This window comes from Gopherus flavomarginatus, chromosome 3, assembly GCF_025201925.1.
Source record: "Gopherus flavomarginatus isolate rGopFla2 chromosome 3, rGopFla2.mat.asm, whole genome shotgun sequence".
NCBI classification, from domain to species: domain Eukaryota; kingdom Metazoa; phylum Chordata; order Testudines; family Testudinidae; genus Gopherus; species Gopherus flavomarginatus.
In genome coordinates, this window is record NC_066619.1 from 37,250,005 (window position 1) to 37,272,656 (window position 22,652).

Genomic DNA, 22,652 nt, shown 5'->3' on the forward strand with positions numbered 1-22,652 from the left:
GTGAATGAATTATAAATCACACCAATAAAACCTTAATAAAATGTTGATTTACAAATTCTATTTTGCACTTTGTATACAAAAGAAGTGACTGATTTATACTATTTATATCAGTTCTAAGTTTGTTTAAAAAAAAAAAAAGCCTTTAGGGAGATGAAATAGTTTATTTTATGGAGATTTGCAAGCTGATGAGGAACACTATTCTGGGGTAAAAATCTGTCTGGGGATTGGTCCTGCTTTGAGAAGGGGATTGGACTACATGATCTCCTGAGGTCCCTTCCAACCCTGATATTCTATGATTAAAAAAAAGATGCATTGTAGAGCTAAGCCCTTCCTCATCAGCTTATACTAAAGCCCATCTTAAAGCTCTCCCTTAACCTTCCCAGATAAAGACCAAAGACTGAACAGATATTTCTAAGGCTTTAAATTAGTTTAACTAGAAATAAGTTCCTGTTTTTCTTCAAATGCAAAGGTTACCAAAGTATGTTTTAAAGTAGCACTTAGAAATTATAGTGCTCAGTCCAATGTCCTACACTAAAGTCTTCTTTGTGGTTAGAACCATAGGAAGGGACCTCTTGGGTCATCAAGTCCAGTCCTCTGCTATTGCAGATACCCTGTCATATAATCCTGTTCGTAAATGTTTCTAGTTCCATTTTAAGACTCGATGGGTTGTTGGTTCTTTCTAAGCTAACCTGCATGTTTGACCTGACTGCATGAGACTGGGGGCTATTTTTCTCCCTGCCTTCACTCTCCCCACAAAGCACAAATAAGTTATTTTATATTTAAAGCAGCATAGTTAGAGGTTGCATTTTTACTGGGAAAGTATTACAATTATCTTGATTATTCTACTTTAAAGAGACAGTGTGGAGGCCTGAGCTGTTTTGTTGTTCTCAGCCAGAAAGCATAGTGTAGTTCACAAAAAGTCTTGGACCTCAGAACTTGTCTTACAGAGAGGGGATGCTGGGAAACCAAGTGTAAAAGCACTGGCTTTAGGGATGCTTTAACCTAAAAGGCGAGATATGGAAATCTAAGTAATGCATCTCAACTTGTGGTACCTCTATAGCTCCCAGCTGGCCCCACGGCACCACTGTGGCACCAAGACTCTGTTAGATAGTTCACATGATGTATTTACCTTCACAATGTCATGTATTTTTCAGAAGGGAAATCTTTGAAAGATCCCTGTGCATTGCAAGGTGGCTCTAGCACGATGTTGTTGACAGTAGAGAGATTGAGAAAGTGCAGCAGTAAAGTCAAACAAAATTTGGGCAAAAAGGCATTTAAAAACAAGTCTGAAAATAGAAAGGTAACAGGCATGGTTTTCACAGCTCACTTGCTAACGAAAAGAGCCAGATTATGGCTGACCCTGTGCATCTATGCAAGCAGAGGCAGAGGACACATGGTGCCTTCCCCTTGTGCCCTTTAAAGTCCAACCCTGGGTGCAAGGACTGGGAGAATCTAGGACAGCTGGGCCAGAGTCCTGAAAAATGGGAGGCTTTCCCTGGTCCAGAATCCCCTTCCACACCAGTTGAGCCAGCAAAGGTGCATGCATTGCACCAATGTAAAGAGGCTGCTGCAATGTGCCTCTCCTGGACATCAATAAATTCCAACAGAGTCCGTTATCATTCTCCTGGGAACTGCTACTGCTGCAGAGCCTCTCTGCACAGGCTCTGTGGCTTAACATACAAAAAGAATTAAATATCTGTGTTTCTGTTACAACAAATGCATTTTTCTTTTCTTTCCTTTTTTTAATCCTTTGCCAGCTGTTTGGATGCAGATAGTGAAGCTACTGCTCCAAGCCCTGGAACCGGAGGGGCCCAGCATTGTAGGGCCTTGTAGACAGAAGTCTTCTGGCTCTGTGAAGTGTATAATTTGTGGACAGGGCATCCTCACAGACCATGAGTTTATCCACATCTTTTTGTAAAGTTTTATTGTTACCATGTAAATTTGCAGGTTTGAGAAACTGAGTTTTTAAAGCAAGACATGAAAAAAGGAACACACCTTTGTGACAGATATGTCAATTTCCTGTAATCTTTGGGAGCTCTTACTGTATTGCTGTGGGCCAGGGATTGCGTATAGTTCCATGAGGGAACATGACCACAGCTGGAGTAATAGTAATAGGATGAAATACAATAATGAAAAGTGCAAGGTCATGCATTTAGGGATTAATAATAAGAATTTTAGATATACGTTGGGGATGCATCAGTTGGAAGTGACAGAGGAGGAGAAGGACCTTGGGGTATTGGTTGATAGCAGGATGACTATGAGCCGCCAATGCGATACGGCTGTTAAAAAGGAAATGCGATTTTAGGATGCATCAGGCGAGGTATTTCCAGCAAGGATAAGGAGGTGTTAGTACCGTTATATAAGGCGCTGGTGAGACCCCATTTGGAATATTGTGTGCATTTCTGGTGTCCCATGTTCAAGAAGGATGAATTCAAACTGGAACAGGTCCAGAGACGGGCTACTAGGATGATCCGAGGAATGGAAAACCTGCCTTATGAAAGGAGACTCAAAGAGCTTGGCTTGTTTAGCCTGGCCAAAAGAAGGCTGCAGGGGGATATGCTTGCTCTATATAAATATATCAGGGGGGTTAACGTTAGGGAGGGAGAGGAATTATTTAAGTTTAGTACTAATGTAGGCACGAGGACGAATGGGTACAAACTGGATATTAGGAAGTTTAGACTTGAAATTAGACGAAGGTTTCTAACCATTAGGGGAGTGAAGTTCTGGAACAGCCTTCTGAGGGAAGTAGTGGGGGCAAAAGACTTATCTGGCTTTAAGACTAAGCTTGATAAGTATATGGAGGGGATGTTATGATAGGATAGTTTAATTTGGGCAATTGATCTTGGATTATCACCAGATAAGTCTGCTCAATGGTCTGCGGGGAGATGTTGGATGGGATGGGAACTGAGTTACTGCAGAGAATTCCTTCTTGGGTGCTGGCTGGTGAGTCTTGCCCACATGCTCAGGGTTTAGCTGATCACCATATTTGGGGTCAGGAAGGAATTTTCCTCCAGGGGGATTGGCAGGGGCCCTGGAGGTTTTTCGCCTTCCCCTGCAGCGTGGGGCATGGGTCGCTTGCTGGTGGATTCTCTGCAGCTTGAGGTCTTCAAACCAATTTTGAGGATTTCAATAACTCAGTCCTGGGTTAGGGGTTGTTATATAAGTGGATGGGTGGGGTTCTGTGGCCTGCCTTGTGCAGGAGGTCAGACTGGATGATCATGTTGGTCCCTTCTGACCTATGAGTCTATGAGTCTATGAGCTCCTCCAGGAACTAAGAACAATGGGGGCTGATTAGGCAAATTCACTCAGGTTGTAACGCTTCCAGAGAAGTACCATGACAGAATTCTCCAGAGACCATCAGCCAAAGAAAGGACTTTGGATAAATATCCTGAGTTTAAACTGACTCAGGGTCTTCCTTCTGATCCACCAAATGGACAGGACCTTCTATCTAAGGGGAGCCTCAATCCTTTCTGGGAAGGATTGGAAGGTCTTTGGCCTACTGAGATCCATAAAACTGTTGGTTTTTAGCATGTGTATAGGAACTCTGTTTTTTTTATATGCTTTTTTCTGTAATGCTTTCACCTTAAGAATACATGAGCTTGCTTATACCGAGGAGTGTGATGACTTGCAACTGCTGGCAATTACAGCTGTTCATAGCCTTCTAAGGCCTGGGCTGCACTGGTGGGTGGAACTAAGATACGCAACTTCAGCTATGCTATTCGTGTAGCTGAAGTCGAAGTATCTTAGTTCGACTTATCTGGCCGTCCTCATGGCGGCGAGTCGACCGCCACAGCTCCCCCATCGACTCTGCTTACTCCTCCTGCTGAGGTGGAGTATGGGCGTCGATTAGTGGATCGATTTATCGCATCCAGACAAGACATGATAAATCAATCCCCGATACATCGAGCATTGCCCTCTGTTCTGGCAGGTAGTATAGACGTACCCTAAGAGAAAGCAAAATGCAGACATTGGCTTCTTTAGGCAGCCTGGGTTGCTGGGGATAGTACAGTGTAGGCAGGGAACTGCGCAGTCTGAAAAAGTCAGGCAGAAGGGGAATTTGAACCTGTCTTTTCCATCCTGGATCAGTGCCCTAACCAGTGGGCTACAGATTATTAGACATGCCACCATCTCCTCCTCCTCTTGTTTTGTGAATCTAGACTTTCAATTCCTTCGCTTTTTGCTAAAAATGCCCGAAAACAAAATATTTTATTTGATCCAAAACAAAATTTTCCAACTTTTTAATTCACTGAAAATTCCCAAAATGTTCTGTTTTGACTCAAATAACATAATTTTTTCATTTTTTTTTCAGAGGAACTGATAGTGAACCAAAAAATCAGTTATTTGCCTGGCTCTAATGCCAAGAGTTAAATGTTTCAGTTCATGCAGCAGAACTATATATTCTTTTAAAATTTTCAGATACGTTAAATGAAAGATTGGATGCAAGCTATAAAAGCTGAAGACTCCCATTCTTTTCCCCTTTGATAGCAGTCTGCTTCCCATCCCAATTTGCAAAATCATGATCATGCTTTAGCTACTGCCCTTTCCCTGATTTATTTATCTCCCCTCTTCCTTTCCCTCTTCTTAATTGCAATACTTTAGTTTGCCTGTTCATTCTCTTCCCTGCTGTGCTGTGAAGTGAACAATGATGCAGGCCGCTTTTGGAACTCTGCTGGAATGTTAAGTTTTACAGAAAGTTACCCAATTTTATGGCCTTCACATCCCAATTATTTTTTTGATTATGATAGCATCTACAACATGCTGTCCAAACACAGAGGAAGACTGTTCCAAAGAGCTCATAATCTAAGAAGCCGAGGAAGGAGAACTCATAATCTAAGGGTAGGGAAGAGGGATAAAACATAAAATCAATTTAAAATATGCTGTAGAAGCTCAGTTACAAACACCTCAGGAATGGAGGTTGTTCATAACTCTGAACAAAACATTATAGTTGTTCTTTCAAAAGGGAACATTAACTTAATACAGCTTTGAAACTTTATTATGCAGAAGAAAAGTGCTGCTCTCCCTATATTTTTAGCGGTTTATGTTTAACACAGGTATGGTACTGTATTTGCTTTTTTTGGTGTCTGCTACAGCCTGATTGCATATTTCTGGTTCAAAATGAGTTGTGTGGTTGAATGGTCAGTTCATAACTCTGGTGTTCATAACTCTGAGGTTCCGCTGGTTTTAGTTCTCTAACAGGGAAATTTGAAGTGTTGTTGTATCCAAGTTTGTCCAAGGATATGAGAGAGACAAGGTAGATGAGTGTGACGAGTTCGATCACAGAGAGCCTGTAAAGGCGCACGGCCGGGGCTCGACCCTCCCTGAGGAGGAGGGGGCCACACTGGCCTCGCTACACGTCGTCTACGTCAGCCCCTGTCTTCAGGGCTGAGCGACGCTGCACAGTTGCCCGGGGCCCCAGCCTTCGGCTGTAGGGCGGGGCAACAAACACTAAGTTATAGAGGCTCAGACACTCTCGGCTTAGGGCTGAGCAACAACAGTTCAGGCAGCTCGAGCCCTTTGGGGCAGGACTGAGCAGTGGCGCAGTTAAAGGGGGCGCAGCCCTTGGTTCGGTCGGGGCACCAAACACACTGTTACAAAGGCTCAGAGCCTCGTGGCTCAGGGTCGAACGGTCAATAGTTCAAGCAGCTCGAGCCCTTTGGGGCAGGGCCGAGCAGTGGCACAGTTAAAGGAGGCCCAGCCCTTGGTTCGAGCGGGGCACCAAACACACTGTTACAAAGGCTCAGACCCTTGTGGCTCAGGGTCGAACGGTCAATAGTTCAAGCAGCTCGAGCCCTTTGGGGCAGGGCCGAGCAGTGGCACAGTTAAAGGAGGCCCAGCCCTTGGTTCGAGCGGGGCACCAAACACACTGTTACAAAGGCTCAGACCCTTGTGGCTCAGGGTCGAACGGTCAATAGTTCAAGCAGCTCAAGCCCTTCGGGGCAGGGCCGAGCAGTGGCCCAGTTAAAGGGGCCCAGCCCTTGGTTCGGGCGGGGCACCAAACACACAGTTACAAAGGCTCCACTGAGCAGTCAATCACTAGGCTTGATGGCCTCCTTAGGCTGGGGAGAGGGGGATTCTGCCACCCGGGTATGGGTGGCAGGGGGAACGCAGGCCCACCCACTCCACTGCGTTCCAGCCCGGGGCCCTAGTAGCAGCTATCACCGCTAATGGTCAGTGGGGTTCCTGACCGCAACACACTGACATGGGTTCAGGTACACTTGCAGCCTGACTGGGGTCGGCTGCCCCTGGGCTACTTCCAATCTCCCCCTCTGGGTCTACCTGTTCTGTGGCGTCAGCCCCTGGGAAGTCCAGTAGCATGGGCCCCACCCGGCTGGGGCTGCGTGGTAGATCCGGCAGTACCTTTGGGAAGTCTGGCCAGGGTTGCTCCGGGGGTTCCTCAGGATAACAGCAGGGACGGGGCAACTCTGGCAGTCCCTCCTCGTAGTGGGCACGGGGAAGCTCCGGCAGCTCCTCCTCGTAGCGGGTGTGGGGAAGCTCCAGCCAGTCAGGGCAACTGCCCTGGGCCTCAACAGCCTCCCAGCCACGAGCACCTTCTGGCAGGTCTGCTCCCAGTGGCGGCTGGGCTCCAACTGAGCGCCGCTGGCCGGTTTTTATACTTCCGGGTCGCCTCCTGACCCTCTGAGGGGAGGGTCCAGTACCCTGTGGCCCCGCCCCTTCCGGCCCTTGGTGGGGCTCGACCCTCCCTGAGAAGGAGGGGAACCACACCGCCTCGCTACAGAGCCCCTTGGGACTGTCACCTGGTGTGCTGAGACTACTTCTCAGCCCATTTTCCCTGCTAGTGTGGGACTCCAGAACCCTGCCTTGTTGAGCCAGATATGCTAATCTGCTGAAACACAAACCCAGGGTTCTGGAGACCTACGCTGGCAGGGAAAACAGGCTGAGAGGTAGTCTCAGCACACTGGGTGACAGTCCCAAGGGGGTCTCTGTGATCGAACCCGTCACAGTGGCGTAGGGTCTCTGCACAGCTGATTGCTTTGAGATACTGGTGGTGATTTTAAGTGAGTTTTGAGTGTGGTGGCTGGAGAACAGACAAAGTGGTTACTGGTTTGTTGTTTTCTGTTTGCTTATTTTGGGTAAGGGAAATAGAGACAGGAAAATCAGCAAAATAGGTGAGAGTGAAGCTCAGAAGAAGCTAGAACTGCACAGGTTACAAATTGCTAAAAAGGAAAGAGAGATTGCCAGCAAACCCTGGACTTAAAAGACAAAAAACTTGAGGCCCAGAAACAGGCTCAAATTGAAGCACAAAAGGCTGCCCACCAGCAAACCCTGGACTTAAAAGACAAAGAAATTGAGACCCACAGACAAGCACAAATTGAGACCCAGAAGCACGAACTGGCTGTAATGGAGTGGAAGAGGTGCACAGAGAGATGTATCCTGGAGGTGGAAGTTGGAGTCCTGGTGACTGCTGAGAGGGGAACAGACCTCAGGGACTCTGTAGCTGGAAGCAAGCCCAATCTGAGTGAAAGAGGGGAGGATTTTGCTGGCCAGTGAAGGGTCTGTCGTAGCTGATAGCTGTGAGCCCACAGGTGGATTAGGGTCACCTTCCCTTTTGGGGACACAGGAGTGTCTGCCCCAGAGGGGATCCCAAAGAGGAATTTTAGGTATACTACCTTTGCCATGGACAGTGTTCAAGTCTCTGGCAGTAAGCTCAGGAGGAGGATGTGATGTTGCACTCTATATGATTTTCTGAAAATATGCTAATGAGTGTGAATATAATGTAACTGGAATATGTTTCATGCTAAAGGTCTCTTATAAGGTATGACTACAAAGCTTATAATCTACTGAGTGTGTACATCCTATTTGTATAAATGTATTATTCTTATATCTGAACCTAGAAATTTGAAATATAACTCTGAGGTCCTATTGTAATCATGCAAAGTGTGGACCATTAATGGTGGTTTGGAATCTTAATGGCTCCCATCAACTAGGACAATTGGTTGTAAATGGCTCTGTTTACTTGCAAGCCTTCCTGTGAGTCAGGCCAGGAAGAATGAAGGCTCGGGGTCTCACAGAACATGTGATCGTGTCACCTGGTACTGGAATCCATCTTAAACCTGGTGCTTTTCCATTTAGAAGGAGGGGTGGGGACCCATGGAGACAAAAGATTCCCGCCTTGTGCCAAAGCTATATAAGAGGGTGGAACAGAACAAAGGAGGTTCCAGTCATGAGAAATCCCTAATTACCACCTGAACTGGAGCTAATAAGACCTGTACCAGGGGAAAGGATTGGGTCCTGACTAGGAAGGAGCTTATTGGAACATCTCTGAGGGTGAGATTTTATCTGTAATCAGTTTCTTAATGTATTAGGCTTAGACTTGCATGTTTTGTTTTATTTGGCTTGGTAACTTACTTTGTTCTGTCTGTTATTACTTGGAACCACTTAAATCCTACTTTTTATACTTAATAAAATCACCATTGCTTATTAAGTAACCCAGAGTAAGCAGTTAATACCCGGGGGAGCAAACAGCTGTGCATATCTCTCTATCAGTGTTCTAGAGGATGTACAGTTTGAGTTTACCCTGTATAAGCTTTATTTGGGGTTTGGAGCCCATTGGGAGCTGAGTGTCTGGGTGGTAGAGACAGGAGCACCTGCTAAGCCGTTTTAGTTAAGTCTGCAACTTTAGGGCGCGTGGGTCAGACCCTGGGTCTGTGTTGCAGCATACTGGTGTGTCTGGCTCAACAAGACAGGGTTCCGGAGGCCCAAACTGGCAGAGAAAATGGGCTCAGAGGTAGTCTTATCACATCAGGTGACAATCCCAAGGGGGTTTCTGTGATCGAACCCATCACAGTGAGGTAATGTGTTTTACTGGACTAACTTCTGTTGGTGAGAGAGACAAGCTTTCGAGCTACACAGAACACTTCTTCAGGTCAGGGAAAGGTACTCAAGTGTTACAACTAAATACAAGGTGGAACAGGCTATTTAGCATAAGTATTTAACAGATATTCTAAGAGACCATTCAAGGTGAAGTGGCTTGTTAACACCTCTGTGGGTATAGGATAAAAAAGGAGGATTAGTGGGTTACAGATCATTGTAATAAACCATAAATCCAGTGTCTTTATTAAGATCATGATTTTTAGTGTCTAGCAAAGTTATGAATTTAAGCTCTGAGGCTTGTCTTTTGAAGCTGTTGTAGAGGTTTCCTTTGAGGATGAGGACTGAGAGGTCAGATATAAGTGATCATTTTATGAAAAGTATTCGCCGATGTGTGATACGATGTTTTAGCCTTTTATCATTTTTCTGCGATAATTTTATTTGAGAGTGTAGCAATTATCTTGTTTCCCCAACATAGTTGTTATTGGGGCATTTAGTGCACTGGATGAGGTGCACCATGTTGTGATAGGCATGTGTAGGACCCATGGTTCTTGAAAGGTGTGTTGTGGGGGATATTGATCATCATAGCAATGGAGATATGTCTGCAAGTTTTGCATCTGGTGTTATGGAAGGGTCTGTGCTGCTCTGAGTTGGTGGGCCCTGGTCTGTGGGGAGCTTGCTTCTGATGATGAGCTTGGGGAGTTGTTTGAAAGCATGAAGTAGAGGTTCAGGAAAGATTTAATTCAGGATGTGGTTGTATTGTTTAATGATACCCCATACTACCCCAATGTAGGGTAGTAGGTGACAACTAGGTGGTGTGCACTTAGATTTTTTTTTTTCTGTATTGAAGCAGGTTGGCTTGGGGTATTTGGGTGTCCTATTCCATGATGTGATCTAATTCTCTGGTGGAGTGTCCTTGTTTGGTGAAAGCTGTTTTAAGTTTGGTAAAGTGTATATTCTGGACTGTCTCCTCTGAGAATATTCTGTGGTATCTGAGTGTCTGGATGCAGGTAACAGATTTCTTGGTGTGTTTGGGGTGGTTACTGAATCTAAGGCAGGAGAGATGATCTGTGGGTTTTTTGCATATAGTTATCTGTAGAGTTCTATTGTTGAAGCTTATAGTGGTGTTCAGGGAGTTGATGTTGCTGTGGAAATGTTCTTGAGAGACTTTGATGAACGGCTGGTAGATGTTGAAGTTGTGGTGAAAATCCATGAGTGAGTTAGGTTGTTTGTCCAGAGGATGAAAATATCAATGCATCTCAGGTATATCATTGGTTTTATGGTGCATTTGTCCAGAAATTCTTCCTCAAGGTGGCCCATGAAGAGCTTAGCATATTGGGGAGCCATCCTAGTACCCATGGCTCTTCTCATGGTTTGGACAAAGTATTCATCATTGATAGTAGAATTGTTATGGGTGAGGATGAAATGGATGAGTTTTTCACAATGTGTTTGGAGTGGATATCTGAGTGTGGTCCATTTCAACAAGAGAAGCTAGGCAGTCCTATCATATCTGGCTAAGGCATTCACATTGAAGGAATATTAAGACTCATAGAAACCATACTCAAGCCACTCACCACACAAAAGGCCAGCTTCCTCCAGGACACAACCAACTTCCTTCAGAAACTCTGCAACATTAACAACCTCCCTCAGATTACCATCCTTGCCACTATGGATGTCATCTCCCTATACACCAACATTCCCCATGATGATGGCATTGCTACCTGCCTCAAATATCTCCAGCTCCACCCCCTATTCCCCAAAAGTTTAATTGGCAATATTTAGTGAAGTGGATGCCTGTATTCTTGTATGGCTGCAGTGATGGGAGGGTGAAGCAGATGTTAACCCTGATGTTAATAGAGAGATGGTGTAAAATATAAATGGTTTAGTACAACAGGCTTCTAGCGATAAACCTGTAAGGTTTTCTCAGTAGAGCTGTGTGAATAACCAATTTTTTGATTTGGTGGAAAAACTGAAAAATAAAACAAAATCAGACTGTTTGGTCTGACCTGAAATAATTTTTTTCCCTAAATTTCTGGTGAACCAAAAAAAAAAAAAAAAAAAAAAAAAAAAAAAAAAAATCAACTTGGATCAAAAGAAACATTTTGTTCACCCCCACACAAAAACATTTTATTTCAGAGTAGCAGTCATGTTAGTCTGTATCCGCAAAAAGAACAGGAGAACTTGTGGCACCTTAGAGACTAACAAATTTATTTGAGCATAAGGTTTTGTGGGCTACAGCTCACTTCTTCAGATTATTTTGTTTTTCAATAAAATGGAAGTAAAATTATAAACAAAATTGTTTGAATCAAAAAGTTTCATTAAAGAAAAGTCAAAACATTGGCATTGTTGTTTGGGTAAAAAAAAAAATCCAATAAATTTGGCGAGCTCAACACACATTTATGAAATCTTTTGGAGAGCCCTAATCTGCATTTTTCAGTGAAAAACTGTTTCATCTGAAAAACCATTGCTATTTCTCACCTCTACTTGCCAGTTTTGTGTGATATCTCTTCTTTAAATAATCATTAATAACCAGGGGCAGCTCTAGGTATTTTGCTGCCCCAAGCATGGCAAGCAGGCTGCCTTCGGCAGCTTGCCTGTGGGAGGTCCCCAGTCCCGTGGATTTGGCGGCATGCCTGCAGGAGGTCCGCTGAAGCTGCGGGACCAGCGGACCCTCCGCAGGCATGCTGCCGAAGGCAACCTGCCTGCCGCCCTCGCGGCGACCGGCAGAGTGCCCCCTGTGGCTTGCCACCCCAGGCACGCACTTGGCGTGCTGGTGCCTGCAGCCACCCCTGTTAATAACCCCCTTTATTTGTGCCCCTGTGGGAACAATGATCAGTGTATTTCAATTAAAATAAACCACTGACCTTGAAAGGGGTACTCTGACATGCTTAGTCTCTTTTAACAGTGTTTAATGTACTAGCCAGGAAAGAAACTGCATTATGGACTGTTTTAAAATCTTAAAACTTCAATACTTTAGATGTTCCTTAGATCCGTACCTTGCAGCCAGCTGATTTTCCTCAGGGTGAGATACATCTTACTTTGGTATGGCCCCTCCTCCTGGTGGATTGCCACAGAGGTACTTTTCTGGAAAGTTTCTTAGCATCTCTTGTCTGCTTTGTATAAATTAACTGATTCAACCTGGTACATGAACAAAATCAAATACTTGTTATGAATTATGTTTGTGGCGTGGTATCTTATTCTTTTAACTGAATGAAAGAAATGGGTGTCTAAGACATGCACGCAGCAGTTTGTGGGACATCTGAATTGAATAGCTTCCCTTTTAGATAAGTCGGTAGGAACATTATTCTGTGTGCATATTCTATTCTTATTGGAGAAACTATTCCCATGCTAACTCAAGGTTATTTTTCAGAGCTGAATGGGACTAACAAGACTAGAATTATATGTCCTTGACTCGTATTGGTTCAAAGTATAATTAAATAAAAACGAGTGGGCTCATAAAGCTTACTAATGGAATTAGGTAATTTTTTAAACAGGGTTCCGAAGAACACAAATGGCCAGAAACACTGGATGACAGAAGTACTTAGGTCAGACATGAATCACAGCAGGCACAGTGTAGAAAGATCCACTTTGGTTAGACAAGAAGAGTCAATTCAATTGAGAGCGAAGGAGAGTGCAATTAAAATCTGATTTAGTCTATATGCCAAAGACCCTCTAAAGACCACAGAATACCCCCCTTGATTCAAAGGCCAACACTAGTGAAAAAGCCTTAGAAATAAGATTTCTCTTTGTAAGCCTCAGAGCTAGAAGGCTGAAATGGAAAGAGAAACATTCTGCACCCCCAGTAGGAGAGAGGTGAAAAAGCTCTGGCAGGCTTAACTGGCATAAATATGATTATGTATTTTCACACAGTGATGTAATATATATTTTGTTTGATTCTGGAAATTATATTAAGTGGTGGATATAAATGCATTTTTGAAAGGTGGGTGTGGAGAAATTGTGAAAGGTAGAGCTTACAGAAAGTGGGTCACCCTCCGCTATGGTAGTGAACTCAGACTGGATAGTGATTCCAGTTAAAAAAGATAACTGGAGATTCTATCAGTGACCAGAGATACTTTTTTGGGGGTCTGGCTTTGCTTTGGGTTTCCTTTCCAGAGATTCTGGACCATGTGTGGAGTTGACTTAATGTGGCCTGAGCTGGTGTCAATGGAACTGATTTCACTGGACTGGACCTGGTCACAATGTAGCTGGATTGTGTAGCAACCAAGCTGGTGGATCTGACTCTGTAGAACAGGATCAGGCATGAGCAGAGCTTGTGGAGCTGACTTCTCTGAACCAGGACCTTCCAATAGCAGCAGATTGCCCTAATCATCAGTTAGCAAGAGCAAATGGAACAAATGCCCAGTTTAGCCCAAAAAGTGGGGTGCACGGAGGAATGTTTAGAGGGGACCAGGGGAGACACAAGGTGCTGGATGGTGCAGCTCAGGCTGTCAACCCCGGGCAGCATTGGACTAGCATGGTCAGTCTTAGCCCCAGGCGGGGCAGGGCTTGGGCGGTCTGCCTCAGCCCCAGGTGGTGTGGGCAAGCAGTGACACCAGGTGGCACAGGCCAGCCCTACGACAGGGATAAGGGGGCTCAGGCCAGACCTGCTTGGGGGGCTCAGGCAAGCGATGAAGCCAGGTAGTTCAAGCCTGCCCTGCGCAGTGTCTCATTTTTACTTTGGGAAATATGGTCAGCTTACCTTCATCACATTTGAGACTAATTGAATTCTTGATGGGCATTATTCTGTGAATAAGAGTTCTGGTCCTTAACTAGCCAAGCAGTTAATAATTAGGATTGTGACCTAACATTGTTGGGCTTTGCTAATTTCATTTTTATGCAATTATATATTTATCTTTTTTCCCCAAATAAAAATTATTTTTGGTTTTCTGTTCCCCAGGGGCTCCTGAGTGCTTGAGTGGAAAAGCAGCACCTGTAGACATGACGAGGGCGTTCCTGAGTCTAGGGGTAAGTAAGGCTTCAATTGAACCAAGTATTATTTTTATTTAAAAAGCTTCCCTTAGCTCACCCACCCACCCACTCACAGTATTAGGTGGGTCAAGTAAAGAGTAGATTGTAAACTGGAAGTGCAACACAGAGGGGAAATCAGCATAGTTCTAGTAGTGAGAGCCAAGCAGGGTCAGAAAAAGGGCATTATAATTACAAGGTATACAAGACTGAACCTAGTTTGTTGCTAATGAAAAGCACTAGACCTTTATTCTGTGTTTTGTTTGTTTTTCAAATAGACCATCTCACTTTGACCTCATAAGCAGAGAGAGGAAGGAAGGAAAGGTTTTCTCATGATAAGAGCAGGAGGGTGCACTATGGACTACTGATAGGTCAAAACAGGAAACATTTAGCTGAACCATCCCATCCTCTCTTTACGACATCCCTCTTAAATGTCCTTCATTTCGAGGTATATCACTCATTTTAGCACCCCAAATTATCTCTTTTCTACAACAAAGTGATGGACCCTCACTTTTATGATTGAAAATTATTTGCATCACAAAAAAAGACTCATGAAACCAATTAATAGATTCCAAGGTCAGAAGGGACTGTCGTGATCAAGTATTATTTAAACTAAAGAATTAATCCCACATGATTTTAAGTTTGCTACAAAAATACTTTTGTGTTCTTCATTTTGGGTCTTTGTCACACATTGTGTCCTGCATTTGAATCTTAGCAGAATGAGATGTAAAATGGTACCTGCATCCAAACCAAGCCCTGGTTCTAGTTTTACAAAATGAGTCCAACAAGGTTTTGCAAAAGCCTCCCTGATTTGGCCCATCTTTAATTTCATCCCCAAATCTGCTACTGCCCGTCCGTGGAACCATAGTAAATCAATGAATACCTTTGGTCCAAATCATGTGCTGTCCTAGGCTCTGTACAGCTACACTGATTCCACTGGGTTCCAGGGAGATTGTCAGTGGAGAAATAGGCCCTCTGCATTCTGGCTTGCCTGTCAGTAGAAGGTATTGCAATAATTACCTACCTCATGGAAGGGTTAGAAGACTTAATGTTTATAACAGCTTTTTGTGACTGAGGCCAGGTCCAGACTAGAGCTTTAAATCGATTTTAAGAGCTCTAAATCGATTTAAAGCTGTAACCGTCCACACTACAGAGTGCATAAAATCGATTTTAAGGGTCCCTAAAATCGATTTTGGAACTCCATCAAAACGAGAGGAGTAACCCCAAAATCGATTTTTTAAAATCGATTTTATGATAGTGTGGACGGCCATCGAAGTTAATGGCCTCCGGGACGTATCCCACAGTGCTCTAGTGGCCGCTCTACACAGGTAAAGGTACTCTTCTGCTGGCCAGGTAAACAGGAAAAGCCCCGGGAAGTTTGAAATTCCATTTCCTGCTTGCACAGCATGGAGCTCTCAGCAGCAGAGAGAAGAATGCAGTCTCCTGAAAATAGGAAAAGAGCTCCAGCATGGAGCACACAGGAGTTACTCGATCTGATAGCTGTATGGGGAGAAGAGTCAGTGCTTTCAGAACTGCGCTCGAGCAGACGAAATGAGAAAACCTTTGAAAAAATTTCTAATGCCATGCGGGAGAGGGGACATACCAGGGACTCGTTACAGTGCCGAGTGAAAGTGAAAGAGCTCAGACAGGCGTATCAGAAGACCAAAGCAGCAAAGGGCAGGTCAGGCTCTTCCCCCAAAACATGCCGGTTCTACGACGAGCTTAACGCAATATTGGGGAACAGCGCAACGACGAACCCCCCCTTGTCTGTTGATTCAGAGGTGGGTGTCGTGATTCCTGCAACTACGGAAGATTTATTTGATGGCGATGATCAGTATGATGAGGACCAAGAGGAGGAGGCTCCAGCAGAGAGCACAGAGCATTTTATCCCCCCAAACAGCCAGGATCTTTTCCTCACCCTTACTGAGGTTCCCTGCCAGCCATCTCAAGGCAGTACTCCAGAAAATGAAGCTGAGGGACCGTCCTCTGGTGAGTGTAATTTTTTTTACTAAAAGCTTCGGTTTAATGTAAGCCTTTTTTACTGGGTGCTTCAAATCACTACCTGTACTTAGAGTCACTGACCAAGTAGATTAAAAACCTTTCCTAAAACAGTGACCCATGAGGTGGTTTTTAGAAAAGTCTCCATTGTAACAGGGCGGATTCATCCTGCTTGTTGGGGGAACGCGAGAGCAAACCGGGGAAGGAGAGTAGCTTCGCCGCGGTTTGCTCTCCCGTTCCCCGAACCACCCAGCAAACCGCAGGCAAGGAGACCTGCTTGTTCGGGGAACGCGAGAGCAAAGCAGGGAAGGAGACCAGCTTCGCCGCGGTTTGCTCTCGCGTTCCCCGAACCACCGAGCAAACCGCAGGCAAGGAGACCTGCTTGTTCAGGGAACGCGAGAGCAAAGCAGGGAAGGAGAGTAGCTTGATTACCAGTACAATCTACTACAGGGATTACTAGCCATTATTAACTTACCATTTTCTCCGGGCACGGTCTGTGTGCTCCCCTGACCTGCGTCTGAGCAGAACTCTCTGTCCTCAGCCACAAGCAATAAGTATTAAAGGAATCCTAAGGTGACCTTGTGGTAAAGTAAAATGTTCAAGGTTCGGTAACAGGCACAGGTCAGTGAGGAGAAAGACTGTATGCATGGTTGTGTGAAATGTGTCTCTTATGATTCTTTTATCACTCTTTCCAAACCCCACCCCCCCACACACAGCTGCACATTTCTCCAGCCTCCCTCTCGCTTCTCATCTACGTGGGGGGGGTATCATAAGAAGACTGAGGAAAAGGAGGACGCGTGAGGACATGTTCAGCGAAATTATGGCAGTAACCCGTACAGATAGAGCTCTGCAGGGAGACTGGAAGCAACTGGTCGCAAAGTACAGGGAGGCTGCCAGTCAACGCGAAGACAGGAGGGACGCCAAAAATGATGTCAGGTGGCAGGAAGATCAGCGCTGGCAAGCAGCAACTCTGGATCTTCTTCGTGATCAGACTGACATCCTCCGCGATATGCTGCAAGAGCTCCGTGGTTTCAGAATGCCCCTACAGCCCGTGTATAACCTCCCTCAGTACTCACCCTGTCCCACACCTTCCAGAACCAGGCGTGTAAGAACGCGTGGGGGAAGGCTCTCTGCACCAGCCCCCTCCACTGCTGTGGACACTCCAACCAGAAGGCTTTCATTAGATTGAAAAGCCCTTTGTGTCCTGTTTTTTCCCTCCTCTAATGATCCAAACTTCTCCCATGGCACCTTTGCCTATTTTTACTCTCAGGTCATGCTATTAAGGCAGTGTGACTGTAGTTTGGTAATGAACTAAAGCAAGCAGCTTTGGAAAGCTGCACGGAAGCTAGTTATCAGCATCAGGATTTGACAATTGGGGATATGGGTAATAAAGGGAAAACAAAGAAAGCAGCCATACCGTAACCTGGTCCATGAGAATTCTTTTTCTGTCTTCTCTGATGCACTTTCTTCTTTCAAACCTCCCTCCCCCTTCCTCCAAACCTCCCTCGCTCCGTCCCCCATAGAACGCTGAGTTATGAAATTTCATGCACAGTATTGTAACAACAAGCATGATGCTTGATTGATGAAAAGGTCTGATTTTAAATAAAGAACACAATTCTTGTAACAAATAGTAGTAACTTTATTTTCAATAAAAAAGCAGTTAAGGAAGGTTGCAGGTACTGTGCCTAGCAGCAGACGGAAGCAGCTAATGGTGGAGGTAGGTAATAATTGGGAAATACAGAATTATATGTTTTCCAATGGACAGCTCTCGCAAGTAACCTAAGCAAGCAATTGAGGAATGCTGCAGGCAAAGTATCTTGCAGCAGCAACACTGCATAGACGGGGAGGGCAGCAATCAATTGAAAGGAAAATCAGCATTCAAACTGTACCCTGGCCCATGAGGAAGCTACTTTTCAGTGCTTCTCTGATGCGCACAGCATCCTGGTGAGATCTTCTAATTGCCCTGGTGTCCGGCTGCGCATAATCAGCGGCCAGGTGGTTTACCTCAGTCTCCCACCCCGCTATAAAGGCCTCCCCCTTGCTCTCACAGAGATTGTGGAGCACACAGCAAGCAGCAATGACAAAGGGGATATTGGTTTGGCTAAGATCTGAGCGAGTAAGAAGCGTTCGCCATCTCGCCTTAAGCCTGCCAAATGCACATTCTACCACCATTCTGCACTTGCTCAGCCTGTAATTAAACAACTCCTGAGCACTGTCAAGGCTGCCTGTGTATGGCTTCATTAGCCAGGGCATCAAGGGGTAGGCTGGGTCCCCAAGGATAACTATAGGCATTTGGACATCTCCAACTGTTATTCTCTGATCAGGGAAGTAGGTCCCTTGCTGCAGCCGTTTAAACAGTGTAGTGCTCCTGAAGACACGTGCGTCGTGAACCCTTCCTGGCCATCCCACGTGGATGTTGGTGAAACGTCCCTTGTGATCCACCAGGGCTTGCAGAACCATCGAAAAGTACCCCTTGCGGTTAATGTACTGGGCACCCTGGTGTTCCGGTGCCAAAATAGGTATGTGGGTTCCATCTATGGCCCCCCCACAGTTAGGGAATCCCATTGCAGCAAAGCCATCCACAATGGCCTGCACGTTTCCCAGAGTCACAACCTTTCGAAGCAGCAGCTTAATGATTGCTTTGGATACTTCCAGCACAGCAGCCCCCACAGTAGATTTGCCCACTCCAAATTGATTCCCGACTGACCGGTAGCTGTCTGGCGTTGCAAGCTTCCATATGGCTATTGCCACTCGCTTTTCCACTGTGAGGGCTGGTCTCATCCTGGTATTATGCCGCTTCAGGACAGGAGAAAGCGAGTCACAAAGTTCAAAGAAAGTGCTCTTACGCATGCGAAAGTTCCGCAGCCACTGCGAATCGTCCCACACCTGCAGGACTATGCGGTCCCACCAGTCAGTGCTTGTTTCCCGTGCCCAAAAGCGGCGCGGAACGGGTAGAACCTCACCCGTAACCGTCAGGAGCTCCAACGTGCAGGGGCCCGGGGAGTCAGAAAACTCGTTCTCCAGTTCGTCATCGCTGTCGTCCCCGCATTCAAGCATTCTCTCTTGCATTTCTGCATCATGGGTCAGCAGTGATAGAACGAGAATGCGTGAATTATTTACAGCATTCGCGATCAAGGACAAGAGCAGACCTGGATCCATGCTTGCTGCAAAATGGCGTTTCCCTCACTGCAGCCAGTAAAAACAGCGCGAACTGACTGTGTGCCATTTACAGGAAGGGGGGGGGGGCTGTACCCAGAACCACCCAGGACGGGGACTTTGATCCCATCATGCACTGGGCTAGTAACCCATAATTCCAAAGGGCAGGGACCCGTGCAGGAACTGTGGGATAGGTACCCAGAGTGCAACGCTCAGGGAAAAGATGGACGCCAGGGAACATGGACGCTCAACATCGATGTAAGTAGCCCTAGTGTGGACGCGCAAAATCGATTTTATAAAGCCTGCTTTATAAAATCGATTTTAATAACATCGATTTTACCCTGTAGTGTGGACGTGGGCTGAGTGAAAGTTCTAAATATGATGTAAAACCCTATTCATAGAATTGCTGGTCCCTTCTAACCCTATGATTCTATGCTGTATGAACCCAGAAGATAAAGACAGTCCCTGCCCCAAAGAGCTTCCTGTCCAAGTATCAGACAAGAGACCACAATAGATACAAAGAGACTGGGAAAGAGTGAGACAATATTGGCCAGACTGATAGGCAGTGCAATCAGCTCACCAGCAGCCTAACCACTGTCAAGCTTTTACTGACATCGTAGCAAAGGAGAGTTTTGAGGAGGGATTTGAGAGCAGATAATGAGGTGGCTTTGTGGATGTTTACAGGGAGCTCCTCTCAAGCATGAGGCATAGCATGGGAGAAAGCACAAAGGTGCTTATTTGAAAATGTAACGAGCGGACAGTAAAAGCATCACAGGCCAATTGGAGGCAAGACTGTGAAGGGCATTGAAAGTGAATACAAGCATCTTTTGTTTAATGCAATAGAGATGGGGGAGCCAGGGAAGTGCTTTAAAGCAACAGGCTAAGAAAGTGATCTTCGCAGCAGCATTCTGATTGAATACAAACAGAACAATATTGCATTTGTCAGTGACAGAGAGAAGGATGTCACAGTGCTTGAGATGTGAGATGATGAAAACCTGGATGAGAGCTGGAGGGATAAGAAAGGCCATATCTGAGAGAAGTGATGCAGAAAAAATCATAGATTTAGATGATGCCAGGACGTGAGAAATCACCCTCACCAACTTCTATCCAGGACATTCTCAGCACGAAGCTAGATTTTCTTTTTGGAAGATAATTATGGGAAGTCCTGTGGAGATTTGTTTTCAGTAGAATAAATTAAATGAAAACCTCTAAATAGTTTTATTTCTCTCCCTGTAGGAATGGCAACACTCCTACCACTCCTACCACTAACCCCCTGCGTATTTCAGAGCATCATACACTCAAGTCAGGACTAAATATTATCTAGACCATCGCTGACAGGTGGTTGTCCAACCTGCTCTTAAAAATCCCCAGTGATGGAGATTCCACAACCTCATTAGGCAATTTATTCCAGTACTTAACCACTCTGACAGTTAGGAAAACCACCTTTGCTGCAATTTAAGCCCATTGCTTCTTGTCCTATCCTCAGAGATTAAGAAGAACATTTTTTCTCCCTCCTCCTTTGTTAAGGTTTTTTCCCCACTTTGAACTTTAGAGTACAAAAGTGGGGACCTGCATGAACACTTCTAAGCTTAATTACTAGCTTAGATCTGGTAACACTGCCACCACCCAGAAATTTCAGTGTCTGGGGCACTGCCTGTCCCCCCAAAAACTTTCCCCTCCCTGGGCTGCCTTGAGGGACTTCACCAATTCCCTGGTGAACACAGATTTAAACTCCTTGGATCTTAAAACAAGGAGGAATTAACCATCCCCCGTCTTTTTCCCCCACCAATCCCTGGTGAGTTCAGACCCAATCCACTTGGATCTTAAAACAAGGAAAATCAATCAGATTCTTAAAAAGAAAGCTTTTAATTAAAGAAAGAAAAGGTAAAAAATATCTCTTTAAAATCAGGATGGAAAATGCTTTACAGGGTACTTAGATTCATATAGACCAGAGGGACCCCGCCCCCCGCAGCCTTAGATTCAAAGTTACAGCAAACAGAGGTAAAAATCCTTCCAGCAAAAAGAAACATTCACAAGTTGAGAAAACAAAAATACAACTAATCCACCTTGCCTGGCTATTACTTACAATTTTGAACATGAAAGACTGATTCAGAAAGATTTGGAGAGCCTGGATGTACGTCTGGTCCCTCTTAGTCCCAAGAGCAAACAACCCCCAAAACAAAAAGCACAAACAAAGACTTCCCTCCACCAAGATTTGAAAGTATCTTGTCCCCCTATTGGTCCTCTGGTCAGGTGTCAGCCAGGTTTACTGAGCTTCTTAACCCTTTACAGGTAAAAGAGACATTAACCCTTAACTATCCTTAGAGGTTAAGAAGAACATTTTTTCTCCCTCCTCCTTGTAGCACCCTTTTATGTACTTGAAACCTGTTATCATGTCCCCTCTCAGTCTTCTCTTCTCCAGACTAAACAAACCCAATTTTTTTTCAATCTTCCCTCATAGGTCATGTTTTCTAGACCTTTAGCCATTTTTGTTGCTCTTCTCTGGACTATCTCAATTTGTCCACATCTTTCCTCAAATGTGGCACCCAGAACTGTACACAATACTCCAGTTGAGACCCAATCAACATGGAGTAGAACAGAAGAATTACTTCTCATGTCTTGCTTCCAATACTCCTGCTAATATATCCCAGAATGATGTTTGCCTTTTTTGCAACAGCATTACACTGACTCATATTTAGCTTGTAATCCACTATGACCCCCAAATCCCTTACCTCAGTACTCCTTCCTAGGCAGTCATTTCCAATTTTGTATGTGTGCAACTGATTATTCCTAAGTGGAGTGCTTTGCATTTGTCCTTATTGAATTTCATCCTGTTTGCTTCAGACCATTTCTCCAGTTTGTCCAGATCATTTTGAATTTTAGTCCTATCCTCTAAAGCACATGCAACCCCTCCCAGTTTGGTATCGTCTGCAAACTTTATAAGTGTACTCTCTATGCCATTATCTAAATCATTGATAAAGATATTGAACAGAACCAGACCCAGAACCAATCCCTGCAGGACCTCACTCATTATGCCCTTCCAGCATGACACTGAAGCACTGATAACTACTCTCTGGGAACGATTTTCCAACCAGTTATGTTCCCACCTTATAGTAGCTCCATCTAGGTTGTATTTCCCTAGTTTGTTTATGAAAAGGTTGTGCAAGACTGTATCAAAAGCCTTACTAAAGTCAAGATATACCACATCTACCACTTCCTCCCATCCATAAGACTTGTTACCCTTTCAAAGAAAGCTATCCAGTTGGTTTGACTTGATTTGTTCTTGACAAATCCATGCTGACTGTTATTTATCATCTTATTATCTTCTAGGTGTTTGCTTAATTATTTGCTTCATTATCTTTCCGGGTACAGAAGTTAAGCTGACTGGTCTGTAATTTCCCTTTTGACAGATGGGCACCATATTTGCCCTTTTCCAGTCTTCTGGAATGTCTCCTGTCTTCCATGACTTTTCAAAGATAATTGCTAATGGCTCAGATATCTCCTCAGTCAGCTCCCTGAGTATTCTAGGGTGCATTTCATCAGGCCCTGGTGATCTGAAGACCTCTAACTTGTCTAACTAATTTTTGACTTGTTCTTTCCCTATTTTAGACTCTGATCCTTCCTAGGTTAGGAATGGTTGAAATTTTTTTCTATCAAAACTGTTTTTGATGGAAAACTGTGGTTTTGACAAAACAAATTGTTTC